The sequence below is a fragment of the Camelina sativa genome, chromosome 20, assembly GCF_030686135.1.
Source record: "Camelina sativa cultivar CO46 ecotype springtype chromosome 20, ASM3068613v1".
NCBI lineage: Eukaryota > Viridiplantae > Streptophyta > Magnoliopsida > Brassicales > Brassicaceae > Camelina > Camelina sativa.
Genome location: NC_141899.1, coordinates 25,902,734 through 25,917,847, shown reverse-complemented (window position 1 = coordinate 25,917,847; position 15,114 = coordinate 25,902,734). Strand labels below are relative to the sequence as shown.

The 15,114-nt window shown below is 41.9% G+C and overlaps 1 pseudogene; it reads left to right on the top strand.

The window, feature by feature from the left end:
* The first annotated feature begins 8,857 nt into the window (after window positions 1-8,857).
* Window positions 8,858-14,261, top strand: LOC147919367 (uncharacterized; annotated as a pseudogene).
* Window positions 14,262-15,114: the final 853 nt, after the last annotated feature.

The following is a 15,114-nucleotide window of genomic DNA, read 5'->3' as shown; positions in this document are numbered from 1 at the left end:
GCCACACCATTTTGTTGTGGGGTGTAGGGACAACTGGTTTGGTGAATGATTCCATGGTTGGCCAAGTGTTGTTTGAAGGCATGACTAGTATATTCACCACCATTGTCTGACCTTAAGATCTTGATCTTAGCATTGTAATGGTTAGTCACAAAATTTTGAAAACTAGTAAATGCCTCAAGAACCCTATCCTTAGTAGGTAAGAGAGTTAACCAAGTATATTTAGACTTTTCATCAATAAAAGTGGCAAAATATTTTTGATTTTCTCTAGACAAACATGGAGAAGTCCACACATCCGAATGAACCAAATCAAAACAATTCTCATAAATAGTTAAAGACTTTGGGAAAACAGTTTTGCAATGTTTACCAAGAATACAAGCTTCACATTCATTGTTTTTAAAAGAAATACTTGGAAACATAATCTCTAAGGCACGAGAGTGAGGATGTCCTAATCTAGCATGCCATATTGCATTGTTTACTTTTATAGAAACAGAACTAAAACAATATGTATTAGAGGAAGATAGATTTAAGTCTTCAAGAACATATAAGTCACCCTTGGAACCTCCTTGTCCAAGAACTTGACTGGTCTCAATATCCTGAAAATGCACATTTTAGGACCAAAGATAGCATAACAGTTTAAATCGGTAGTGGCTCGTTTAACCGAGAGTAAGTTCGATGTAAAGCTAGGCATATAAAACGCTTGAGTGTCTTATCAAATAACTTTAGAATACCAATTCCTTTAACTGGAACTCTATCACCATTAGCTATAATCACATTTCCATTGGCCGGTTTAATTTCACTAATTAGCCTAGAGTCACTAATCATATGATGCGAGGCTCCGGAATCAACTATAAGCGGTTTAATTGATTTAAAGCAAGATAAGAGTTACCGCAGATTTCTTTGAGTGCTTTAATGAGAGCATCGAGGTCAGACTTCCTCACTAGGTCAGAGTTGGCGGCCAGGGCGGTTCCGTTCACATCCGAGACTCGCTGGTTTGGCTCTGCACTTGGCGGCTCCACGGTCGCTTGATGTGCTCTTGGTGCTCCACGGTTTTTAATCGACCGATTGGCTCAAAGATGTGGGTGAAGAATCCAACACTGATTCTTGAAATGACCCGGCTTCTTGCAATGATTGCACACTAGAGGGTTCTTGTTGTCACCTCGATAGTAGCCCTTGTTTGCGGTCGCTACTTCAGCCTTGTTAGCGGTTACAAGCTCCCCCTTGCTTCCAAACAGCCCCATGGAGCCGTGCTCCTTTTGAATCTGGCTACACACGTCCTCTAGGCTAGGAAGCTTGTCCGACCTCAAGATATGCTTGATGAGGTCGTTGTAGGATGGATTCAGTGTGAGAAGGAGGCCGAACACCTTGTCTTGCTCACACCTCTCGTTCAAGATGGTCGGATCAAGGGTAGCCGGTCTAAGCATCTCAAGCTCAGCCCAAAGAGACCGAAACTTCCCAAAGTGTTTGGTGAACTCCATGTCTTCTTGGCTTAGGTTGTTAATGGCCCTCTTGATCTCAAAGACTCGGTTTAAATTTGTGGTGTTATCGAACACATTTTGTAATGTGTCTCGTAGATCCTTAGCCGTCTCGCAATATGAGTAGGCTTCGAGTATTGGAGCGTCAAGAGAGTTTTGTATGATAGCAAGCACACTTTGGTCTTCTTGAAACCATTTGTCTTCACCACTTGTGACCACTTCTTTGCCTTCTTTGGTAGGCTCTTCCTTGGGAGCCTCACTCGTGGTAATATGGGTCCAAAGCCCTCGGCCGCATAGTGTCGTCTTCGTGGTCCTTGCCCACAACAAGTAGTTCTCTCCTTTGAGAGTAACTAGAACAATCAAGGTCTTGGTGCCTTCCATGGAGTTTTGTCCGCCGGTCAATAGTATTACCCAACGGATAAAGAGAATCGAGCTTTGAGATTACAATGAAAACGAAGATAAAAGAAAGAGCGGAACTTTGTGAAGAGTGAAAGATTTGTAACTAGGAACAATGAGGCTCTGATACCATGTAAGTTTAGTAACAAAGAGAGTAAGATGATCGAGTGTGTAGAAGAAGAGAGTTTGAGTGTGATCGAGAGAGAGTATACGAGAGAGAGAGTGTAAGAGATAAAAGTGTAGAAGAAGAAAAGAACTTTTTACTTAAAATGAATCCTAGTTACATCCTAATTATAGACAAGGGAATAAGCATATTCCTACAAGATCCTATACACGATTTACATAGCTTGATAGTGACCTTCCTTCCTTAAGTCAACATGTGACTCTTCTAGGCGCCCACTTGCTTGAGATCTCCAACGGCTAAGAGAGGAAGGATCTAGATATTTTTGGTGAGACTTAAGGCTTCTTCTTCAAGGGCTTTACTCGTGTTTGACTTCAAGGGCTGGACTCACTTCATCTCTCATCTGTACGGACGGCCCATTGAATTTGTTGTACGGACAATGTTGTACGGACAAGGTTGTACGGACGTGGTGTGAGTTCTCATAGATAGGTCCGTGGTCGAATGCCTCTTGCTCTCGGACAAAAGCTTGGACAAAGATGAGTCACTTCTTTCTGGCGGTCCTAGCTGCTGTCCGGCTCCTCGTTGTAGCTCTGGGCGTCATATTTGGTGCTTGGGTGGATGGCCGTCTTGGTCTGGTCGCGGCCGCGTCCTTGATTCCATGTGCGGTCCTGTCCTCGTCCTTGTCCTTATTCTGGCCGTCGTCCCAGGTTCCATCAGATCTTGTATCATTTATGGGGTTTACACAAGAGGATTTGAAGCATCAAGAAGAAAAAAGAGGCACCCGACCATACCACCCGACCATTGTCAAAGAGCAGTTGGTCGAGTTCATGACGAGATCCTCAAAGATTGATTCGAATGAAGCTTTTTCGTTTGGATTCAGCTTCCGCGTTCTTCACCAAAGTTATAGGAAATCAAGTTGATAACTCTCTAATTTACATGTTTTTAGCATTTTTTTGTATATTTTGCATTGTTTATACCCTTAACTTAGCATTTTTAGGTCATTAACTTTAGGAATTCACATTTAGGCCATTTAGGGTGTTGCATTCTTGCATTTGCATACTTTGGCTGATAACAGGTGCTTTAGAGCCTAAAATGGGGAGAAACAAGAACAAATCCGAGCATATTCCCGGAGGAGCCATCGAGCTGGAAGAACAGTCCAAACCCCAACACGATCAAGGAGGATCCAAGAGCAGGAAGAACAACCCGAAGATCTACCCGAGGAGTAACCCGACCCTATCCTCGTGCACCCCATCGAGTAGACCCTCGGGCAGGACTGGGAAGCTAGGTCAAAGGGGTTTCCGTATATAAACCCCCCTCTTCTTCCTCGCAAACGAGCACGCCGAAGACCCTCAAATCAGAGAGCGAGATCTTCTGAGAGAGATCTAGAGTGACTCAAACTTCTTTTCACTTTTGTTAGGATTTATTTTATATCTTTTTGTTATTTCTTTAGATTTCTACCTTGTACTCTTTATTATATACTCTATCTTTTAATACAATGCAATTTTCGTTCATCTTTGTTTCTATGTCTTTTGCAATGATTTCCGAGTAGTGTAGTAAAGTTTCTAGGGATGGGATAGATGATTTTGTGTTCTTGATTGGTTAGGATGTCTTACTTTGATTGTATATGTTTTATAGATTCCCTTCTAGGTTGGTGTTCTTAATGCTATCAACAAACCGAGAGGGTGAGATTAGATCTAAGGTGTTTTACCACTGAGAGGTGTAGATGAAATGCTTGAATCAATCAATGCTAGAGATCTACTCACTTAGCCTAAGAGATTAGATGAGTAAGGGGTTTATTGACAATAATGAATTGGTTCTTATTGCCTGCTTGGTCATGTTTCTCCAATGAGAGTTGGGTAGGGGAGTGATCAAGGTTGATTGTTTCTATCACGAGAATGTTTTAACAAGGTTTTAGAGATTCATTATCTAGGGAATATTTGCTTGAGGCATGTAAGACATCTGTATTGGTCAGGAACACTTGGGAGTCGATTACCCCATCCTTAGAAGCTTTCGTGTTTTAATTGTTTGCATTTTTATTCATCACTCGATCCTTTACCCGAACAAGTACACGATCACCTGCTTCGAGTAACCCCTCGAGTTGTTCATACCTTCCTTGTTTACTCGATCACCCCACCCGATCATGTACTCGAATGCTTGCATCAAGTGCTTAGGTCGTGTGGTTTCTTGCTTATATTCTTTTCTTTTATCATTTTAGGATTGTTAGAAAAACCCCCATTATTGCTTGGCTTGACTTGCTTGCTCCTGATTGCATCCTATCTGCTAGCATAACAACCATTTGGATTGATAACCCTTTGTACTACAACTACATAGGGAATTGATAACCTGGGTGAAAATCCTGTTATCATGTCTTCACAAGGATGAGGAGTTGTTGGCTAAGATTCCGATAGATCTTCGGCCCAACATTACTCTTGAGGTGAGACCGGTAAGGGTTGTCGAGAGGCGGATCAAGGAATTTCGGTGGAAGAAGATTGCTTTGATGAGAGTCCAGTGGGACTATGATGGAGTGTTGGAGGAGACTTGGGAGCCAGAGGCGAACATGAAGGCAAGGTTCAAGAAGTAGTTCGAGAAGCAGGTCGAGGTTTGAGCTTGTCTATCCTTTGTTTCCCGTTTCGTTTTGTTGGCTTTGTGTCATTTTATCTTATTTTTCGCTATGTATTTTGTTGAGGTCGTAATGATTATGAAATTTTATGATTAATAATATGTGTATTTCTTTTTGGACTTGTGACGTCTAGAAGGAAATAGCTCAGGGTTTCTCTAAATGGAAAGTTTCCATAATAGAAAATTTCTAAAAATAGGAAGTTTTATGGGAGTTAGAACTTTGCTATTTTTGCAGAGTGTGGTGACCTTTGTGGTGATCCTTCGGGATGTTTGCCTGTATTGTTGTCTTAGTGATGTTTGGTACCATGGCGGTGGTCTTGGTGACGCTTGTGAGTGGTAGAGGTTTTAGTGACGTTCGTATCCTGACAGTGGTCTTGGTGACGCTTGCTAGTGGTAGTGGTCTTAGTGACGTTTTGTACCCTGAAGGTGGTCTTGGTGACGCTTATTAGTGGTAGTGGTCTTGGTGACGCTGGATACCTTGCTGGTGGTCTTAGTGATATTGGGTACCATGGTGGTGGTCCCGGGGAGTGGCCTTGATGGTGGTCCATTTGGACATTTGAGTGGCCTTGGTGGCGGTCCTGCAAGACATTTATGTGGTCTTTGTTACATTTTTTTTGTAGTCTTTGTGACGTTTTTGTGGCCTTAGTGGCGATTGTTGGTCGTAGGACATTGCGATGTTCCTGCGTGAGCCATAGAAGTATTTCTGGCCAGCGTGGTTCTCGGCCTAGCTCAGAATTATTGCTCTATACATATGAGATCTCGAACAATTCATGAGGGGACGGTTAGGTTCATGTGTACCATTATCTCAAAGGACTTTGTGGCCTGATGGTATAATTGGTATATCAACCTCACGTGATGATCTGAAGGTGCGCTGTAGGATGATAGCCCGAGAGCAAGATTAGACTTCATGGATACCGTATCGTGAGTGCGAAGGCCTGATAGCGAGCAGGTAAGGCTCGAGGGTCAAGACATGAGAGCGTGGGAGATGCATGAGTTGAGAGCGATTAATATCAGAGATGCGGGTTATTAGAGTTCTTACAGATTAGTCGGATGATGTGCAGACCGTAGTGTTGGTTGCATTGGAGATCCTTGACTGTTGGTCATGGTGCTAGATTCGAGGACAAATCTATGCTAGTGGGGGAGAATTTTAACAACCGTGAACCAAAATTTGGAAATTTGGTAAGGGTGTCGATTGACAATAGTGGTGGTGTCATTCAACACCTTATGTGGTTGGGTTAACCAGTCCAATTCTAATCCTCCAGTTTGCATGGTTGCTTGAGGAAAACCCTACAAGTCGAAATATTAGTGAGAACTCGACTCCCTTTTGTTCCTTTGGCCATTTTTTCACATTCGAGAGAGAAAAGTCTCTATGAGTGTTCTTAAGTTTTCTAGAGATTCTTGTCTGTGTTGGTGAGTTTTCAGCCTGAAGAGTGTGTATCTAAGGCGAGGGACGTGTGGGGAAAGTTGTAGTGGTTCTAGCTTCGTCGTTTGGGTTCAATCTCTCTGTTTTTGCAAAGGTGAGTGCATGCCCATGGCTTATCTAAGCTAAGATCTCTGTTTCTGTGACTTTGTGTGTTGTGTGATTGATTTTTTGGAGGTTTATGTGTTTTTCGTGGTTCCTGTGTCTTGGAGTCACTTCTGGGAATGCCTTGGACGCGTGTGAGGTGTTTGGAGGCGGAATTCAGAGCTTCTGAAAAAAGAGAATCGATGCTTGGCATCAGTGTCGGTTGACACCAGAAGGGTGTCTGTCAACACTAAATGCAAGGACCATTTGGTGAGTGTCAGTCGACACCATGTGGAGGTGTCGGTCAAGACCATGTGGAGGTATCGGTCAACACCATGTGAAGGTGTCTGTCAACGTTGCTAAAAGTTTTGGAGATGTCGAGCAGGTGTCGGTCGACACCTGGTGGCTAGTGTTGGTCGACACCCTCTAATGTTGGTCAGTTAACACCCTCTGGTATTGGTCAATACCCTCCTCAGCAAGCGGTTGATGTTGTGTTTACTTTGCGTATTGCCTGGTTTGTTTGTTTTTTGATTAACGTGGCATGAGGAGATCTTATTGCTTATGTGTATAGCCTAGTAGATGGGAGGATTTCCTTATGCATCTCTTTTTGTGTTGTAGTGTAGGTACGTAAATGAAAAGTCTGATCGTGGAATCAAGGCGATGACGAGGAGGATGCTCTAGAGGCTTTGTTATTTTCTATGTGCTTATGTTAGGATGCTAGAGTGTAACATAGTTGTCTAGAACGAATGATAGATTAATGGTTCTATGATTTGTTTTATGGCATGATTAAGATGTTGGAATTATGGTTACCCGTTTATTCATTGCTGGTTATTGGATTAATGGTTTTGTTTCATGTAATCCGCTGTTGTTTGATTGGAGTTAGGTTGCTAGTGAGTATGGGATCACTAGATATTAGAGTGTAAGAAAAAAAGATCTGGTTGTTTCACAGAGGAGATCGCGTGCGGCGATGCGTCGCGCAACTACATCGATCGATGCAAGGAGTGCATCGGTCGATGCAGTTAGGGATTTGACGGACACGCGAGGAATTGCATCGGTTGATGCAAGGAGTGCATCGGTCGATGCATCTAGGGATTTGCAGGATTGCATCTGTCAATGCAAGGAGTGTATTGCTCGATGCAAGGACATTGCCGGTCGACCCAAGGAGTGTGTCGGTCGATGCAAGTGCGCAGAGTCAAGGCGTGTGTTCAGAGTTGTTTGGTTTGCTTGTTTCTTTTTGTATTGATTGTTTTTGTCTTTTAGCTTGTGTGTATAGCCTATTAGATGGGAGGATCGCCTCACAGAGTATTTATGATAATACTCACGCATCTCATTTATGTTTGTGGTGCAGGTAAAGGCAATGTGTGATCGTGGAGTCAAGGTGATGAAGAGGAGGATGTTCTAGTGGCTCATTGATGTGTTGTCTGACTTTTGTTAGGTTGCTATATTCGAGTCGTTATAATGTTAATAGGTTGTTGGTTTGATGTTTAATGACTTTGCTGGATGGTTTATTACTGTTTATGATGAATTAATTTATTGGTTTAATGTTGGTTATTTCTGCTGTTTGGTTTGATTGTGGTTAGGTTGTTAGTTAGTATGGGATCACTAGAGAATTATTATAGTAAAAACAAATAATGGGTTGGGTCGTTTCAGTTTGGTATCAGATCCCTTACGGTTCTAGGTACGGATTCACTGTGTTTCTCTTGTTGATGTTTGGATTTGCATGCCTTTGATTGATTATATGAGTTAGTTGATTGTGTGTGTAATGCCGTGACCTCCACCTCTTAGTGGGACCAATGTCCAATCCCAGTCCATGGGCCCACCTTCCTTAAAGGGCCTCACGTTTCTCACTAGGCCCGTGAGCCCATCTATATCAGACGGTCGGTTTACTACGTCTGGGAGGCTTTAAAGACTTGTTACCGTCCCTAAAAATAACCACATGATCTTTACCTGTGTTTTGTCCTCACTCGCACAGTTCTGACAATCACTTCCTGGAAGGTCACCCATCCTGAGACTACTCCAGCTCAAGCACGCTTAACTCTAGAGTTCTCTCAGGCCCCTTGACCGAAAATATAAGTACACTTTGGTAACATAGGTGGCCAAATCAATTATTTTAAACCTCTCCACAAGTCTCTGAAACCGGGGTGTCACAGTGTGTGGCATGAAGTCCTATCTCTTCGAACCTTCAATGAGATTCCACGGTATGTTTTTTCCTTAGCCTTCTGTTCATAATAGTGCAGATGGTTAAAGGTGAAGCTGTTGCTGGTCGTGGTCGTGGGTGCAGACGTAGTCATGGATGCGGACGTGGTAGGTGTAGAGGCCCAGTTTTTAGTAACACAGTGGACCGGAGTGTGACAGTTGAGGGAGTCGGCAAGTCGCAGGCATTCCAGGAGGGGTCAGTGGGTGTGGTCGGTAGTGGTACCGATATGGTGGAGCTGGTGTTGTTATCAGGGTGGCCGGTGGTGCTGGGCTTCCGGGTGCGGGGGTCGCAGCAGTTGGAGCCCCTGGTGGAGATGTTAACCTTGTGAGCTTGCTGACGCAGTTGTTGGAGCGGTTGCCAGGAGCTGTTCTGATGCAAGCTCTGATTATTCTGTTTGTGGTGGCAGAGGTGCTGCAGCCAGTGGCTGCGTGTGTTGGATCCCATTCTCAGTATGTCAATATGCTGGGGAAGATGGATAGGATCGGTAAAGTGCAGTTCTCGGGTGGTACTGACCCTACTGTAGCAGATGCGTGGAGGTCGAGGCTGGAATGAAACTTCCAATCTCTCAGATGTCCCGAGGAGTATCGGGTAGACATAGGGGTCCATTACCTGGCAGATGCTGCCCACTTGTGGTGGAGGTCTGTGGCTACCATGAGGGTGCAGAGGGAGATGATTTGGGTTGATTTCGTGGAGGAGTTCTGAAAGGACCGACCCGTTTTTTTTTTATAAATAATAATAATAAATAAACTACAACTAGTGTTCCAATACCCACTAGCCATCTAACCACAATCACAACCAACAGCGGAAATAACCAATACCAATAACCAATAAATATCCAATAATAAACCAATATTATAACATAAACAATATCCAAATACCAAACAACAGGAAACATAGAACCATCAACCTAGCAATGTTTCTAATGACCCAACTCTACCAACCTAGCAATGCTAGACAACAACCAATTGAGTCCCTAGAACATCCTCCTCTTCATTGCCTTGATTCCACGATCACACTTTGCCTTTACCTGCACAACAAACACAAATTGCAATCCATGAGTATTTTATAAACACTCAGTAACGCAATCCTCCCATCTACTGGGCTATACACACAAGCAATAGAGACATCTCTAACCATCAACCAACAATAAACAATCAACAATAAACAAACCAGGACTCTGCATCGACCAACACCAACATGCATTGACCAACACCAGATGGGGATGCATCGACCGACACAAGGTTGCATCGACCGATGCTAGATGCACTTGCATTGATCGACACTCGCACTGCATCAACCGACGCATGCTCGACATAACACAAAAACCCTAGGTTTTACGCGCCGTCCTCGCACCTGCATCGACCGATGTAATGCCGAGAATTGTGTTTTCTCCAAAGCTTCTCGCCGGATCTTCAAGCTTAGATAAGCCATGGTCATGCACTTACCTTTGCCAAGACGATTCTGAACCTCAAACAATCAAGAAACCACTCCTAGCAAGCTCCTACAACGTTGTAAGCCTCAGATCTCACCAGGAACGCCACAAATCTCCAAGAATCTCTCCAAAACGCTCAAGAACTCTTTTTCTCTCTTATTTTCTCTCAAAATCGGCAAAATTCGTCGAATGAGACAAAACAACGACTTAAGGGTTTCCCTAACCCAAAACGCAGCGTTTAACTTAAGTCAAAACGCAGAAAACTGAACCTGCATCGACCGATGCACTATATGCATCGACCGATGCAATCCCCTAAACCGGGATTTCGGTTCACGGATGTTACAATTCTCCCCCACCAATCTAGATTCATCCTCGAATCTCGAACAACCATCAGCCAAGGACTCCCGTGCTACCGTCTCCACGGTCCGCACTCCTCTAGCCGATCTACAGAAGGTCACCTCTAGGCAATAGACTCACACTCCAAGCGTTATTTGTTCTCGACTTTTGGACTTTCCTTTACTCATAGGCCTAAACCTTGAGTTTTTATTGGCTCCTCATCAGACCTAAGTCTGCATGCCATAATATCGGCTCCTCATCGGGCCTAAACCCGCATGCCATAATATATAAGAAAAATCCAATACTCGTCTCTCGGGTTGCCACCCTACAGCGCGCCCCAGGATTGTCATCCGAAGTCGATATACCATCCATACTCCCAAGCCACAAAGTCTCTAAATATGGCAGCACTAGGAAAACCTAAGTCCCCTAAGAGTCGCGAGCAAACAATTCTGAACACGTCTGAGTCCTATCCCTATCCAGGTTTCCTCCCCGTGGCTCGCGTAAAACATCTCAATGTCTTACCAACCACATATCCCCTCACTGGGATACCTCATGATCACACAAGGATCATATACAAGCCACAAGGCCAAACAAATGTCCTAAACAGGACCGTCACAAAGACCAAACAATCTATCCTAAACAGGACCATCACAAAGACAAAACAATCTGTCCTCAACAGGACCGTCACACTACAACAAATATGTACATTGATAGCAGTAGAGGATAGCACATTTTCATGAACTGCTATAAAAGATGATTATTTTTTTTTGGTCACTTTGTAATAGTTCAATATAAACGCTATGATATAAAATCCTTAAGCGGGAATGTGAAAACTCTTAGTCCGCCAACCCTGAGCCCAATTATTTCACTTAACCGCTTAACTCTTAGAAGAAAACAACTAACACTCTCAAGCTAAACCTAACACTCGAACAAAACATCAAAAAAACACACTCTCGAGCTAAACCTAACACTCGAACAAAACATCAAAAACAACACACTCTCCTCTATTTTCCTTGAGATTCTCTGAGATTCTCTTCTATTTTCCGCCGACACATTCTCCACCGTCTCTTCTATTCGCTCCTCCGCCGACACATTCTCCAGCCGTCCGTGAGCTCAAATCGAAGGCATGTCTTTCTTCTTTACTCTAATTTTCAAATTAGGGATTACGAGATTTTCAAATTAGGGATTACGAGATTTTCAAATTAGGGATTACGAGATAGCAGTAGGGTTTACGAGATTTTCAAATTAGGGATTTATGAAATTTTCAAATTAGGGATTTGTTCAAATTAGGGATTTATAAAATTTTCAAATTAGGGATTTGATTCAAATTTCGGATTATGAAAATTAGGGGTTTGTTTCAAATTTTGGATTATGAGAATTAGGGATTTGATTCAAATTTCGGATTAAGAAAATTAGGGGTTTGTTTCAAATTTTGGATTATGAGAATTAGGGATTTGATTCAAATTAGTGATTTTAAGTATTTTCAAATTTCTAAAGCTTATCGAAACATGCGTATCTAATTGGATGTTTTGCTATTTGTCAAGTGTTTGTGGTTGCTTATCGAACTGAAGCTCGCTTTTGTTGTACTCAACAGTGCAGGTTAGTCCCTTTCGACCAAATTTTATTTGTTGTTGTTCTGTTTTTTTTTTGTTTTACGACTGTAATTGTTTGTGGCTGTAATAGTTTTGTTGTTCACTAGAGATGATATTAGCGTATGTGATTGACTGTAATTGTTTTGGGATTGAGTGTAATTGTTTTGTGACTGTAATTGTTTTGTTTTTGTGGCTGTATGTGTTTGGTTTTTTTAATGTTGTTTTGGTTTGAAATGTTGTGATAAGGTTTTAATTAAGCTTAGAACATATAAAATGTTGGACAAGGCATGGGTGCATCTATGCAGGTAAATAATTAATTTATATGGGTTAGGTTTAAGCTGGGGTTTGGATACTTTCCCTAGTTCTTTATTCTGTCCCATTTCTTATTCATTGAAGAGCCGATCCTGGTTATGAGAGAGGCGCTTGGAAATTTGTACGGGATGTGACTGCGGCGTTAGGGGACATTGATCTGATGATATGTCCCTGCAAAGATTGTCGTAATGTAGAACGCAAATCAGGGAGTGACGTGGTTGATCATCTTGTAACTAGGGGGATGGATGAGGCTTACAAGCTGCAAAACGATTGGTATCATCATGGAGACGTGAACTTATTGGTCGATGGTGACAGCAAACTAAATCAGTGGGATGAGGAAGTTATTGAGTTGTATAAAGCAGCTGAATTTTCTGACAAAGAGTTGGCGAGTAAGGGTAAGGGTGATGACTCAGGTAAGATTGCAGATGCTGATTTAGTTGAGATTGCAAAGGGTGAGGACAAGAGAGAAGATGAGTTCCTTGCAAAGCTTGCAGATGCTAGTATGCCATTATATCAGAGTTGTTCAAACCACAGCAAGCTATCGGCTATTGTGTCTTTGTTCAGGCTTAAGACACATAATGGCTGGTCTGACAAGAGTTTCAATGAACTGCTGGAGACATTGCCAAAGATGTTGCCTGAGGATAATGTGCTTCACACATCATTTTATGATGTTAAAAAATTTCTGAAAAGCTTCTATATGGGGTATAAAAAGATTCATGCATGTGTCAATGACTGCTGTCTATTTAATGTTGCTTTGTGGCTGTATGTGTTTGGTTTTTTTAATGTTGCTTTGGTTTGAAATGTATGGCTGACATGCAAGAGAAGCAAGTTCAGTTAGTAAAGCAGGTCAATCAGTTGCAAAATGAAATTATGGATTTAAAGAAGCAGGTTAGTTAATTACATTGACAATTTTCAAAGTATTCATTAACTTGCTAATTTATTAAATGGAATTTGACATTGCTTTCTTAAATTACAGGGACTAGAGCCTGAAATTGGTGAAAACTCAGCTCCAAGAGTAAGTGATTCCTTATTCTTATTATATATGAACAGTTATTCCTTCAAGCTTATTTAAATTTCTAACTTATGTTTATTTTCAACTTCAACATTTGTAGAGTGTAAACAAAAAATCACGCCCTAGGTGTGTGTTGGTTGATTGGTCTGACACTGATGAAAACATTGCTGAGGGGCGTATTCTTTCTTCTGATCCTGATGACATAGTGAATGACTCTCGTCTAGGCCCTATGGATCTGAAAGTGTTGGTTGAATCTGCTTCGAAACCAGATGCTTTCCTCTGGAGACCTGCAACTAAAATGTTTACTATTGTGGAAGCTGTTGGACAGATGATTGCATGGCCTGCAGATAAATGTGTTCTATTGGATAAAGAGATCCAAATATAAGACATTGCGCCGAGGATAAAATTTATTGTCATTTCCAGACAATTTCTTCTCCTTTACTATATTCTAATTTGAATTGTGTTTTACTGATTGTGTATGACAGGGCCTACATGGAAGTTCGCTGAACAAATGTCAACTACTGGATTTGTCTACGGATGAATTGATTGTTGCTGAGGGTCGTTGGCACACACAAGAACCATCTGCATTAGTTAATGGTCTTCCTATTGGGCCAAAAGCTGTTAAAGTATTCGTGGATTCAGTATGTCAACCTGACACATTCATATGGAGGCCTACAATGGACACGACATACCTGGAGGACTGTTTGAAGACTTATGTAGCATGGCCTGCCCATAAAGTTGTTCGTCAGAATGGCGAGAGTTCTCCTATACATAATCCTCCATCAACTAATATACCATCAGGTTCTACATCAACAGCAGGGGCAAAATCTGCAGCAACATGTCCTATTGAGGATGCAACAGGTCCAGGCTCTCCAATTAAGAAAACTCTACCGCATTCACAGGAATCTCAGGTAAATGTTTTCAATATGTTATGAAGTTGTTTCTGTCAAGTCATATGATTGTTGGTTGGCTTATATTATCTGGCATTGCAGCGTACCAATGAAGTTGTCTCAAAGGAAAATAAGAAGTGCAGACTGATGGATATGACCGGAAAGAAGCTGGTTGTTGCTGAAGGACGATGGGCAACAAACGATCCAGACCAAAAGGTTCACTTTGTTCGTTTGGGTTCTAATGCAGTTAAAGTGTGGGTAGATATTGTCAAGGTAAGCGATGCAACAGTTTGGAGGCCATCAGAAGAAATCGAGATGATGGAAGATGCCCTTGGCACAGTCATTGCATGGCCTGAGGACAAAGTGATCATCATGTAAACCATGAGGTTTACTGTCTCCTACTTTAGACTTACAATCTATCTTATGGATTTGTTTTTTATTTTCAGACTTGTCTTGTTCCTTATGGATTTTAAACTTGTGTTATGTTTGTTCATATGTTTGATTGTGAAATGGTGAATTAGGGATTTAATATTAATACAGGTTCCGGATCACTTTCAAAATAACACGAAAACAGTGTTCTCAAAACACTTATAATCGCATCTAGAATACTGCTATAACAGAATATATTATAGCATAAAGATATTGCTTACGAAAACTGAATTAAACCGTTTAACTAACGTTATGGTAGAATCACCTAACATAGCGTGTATAATGACTTATAACATTATCTTTAAAAATTTGAAAAGCGGGATAACATAGCATTTTTGAACTGCTATGGTATAATACTATACCATAGCATACAAATTATGCACTATCATATGTGAGGTACCTACAATAACAGTGGCCTAACATAGCGTTTGTAAAAGAGCTATGAATTACATATTATAGCGTTTCTCTCGTGCTAACAATGTACATATTTGTTGTAGTGTCACAAAGACCATACAATCTATCCTAAATAGGACCGTCACAAAGACCATCTATCCCAAAGGACCGTCACAAAGACCATATGACCCGAAGGACCACCTAAACAGGCACTCTGGCTAAACAGCCCGCCACAAAGGCCACACATCTGGCTAAACAGCCTGCCACAAAGGCCACACATCTGGCTAAACAGCCCGCCACGAAAGCCACACAACTGGCTAAACAGCCTGCCACAAAGGCCACACAATGTCTAAAAAGACTGCCACATACGGCAAATTGACTCAAAATTCCGCCACTAAGTCCACACAAG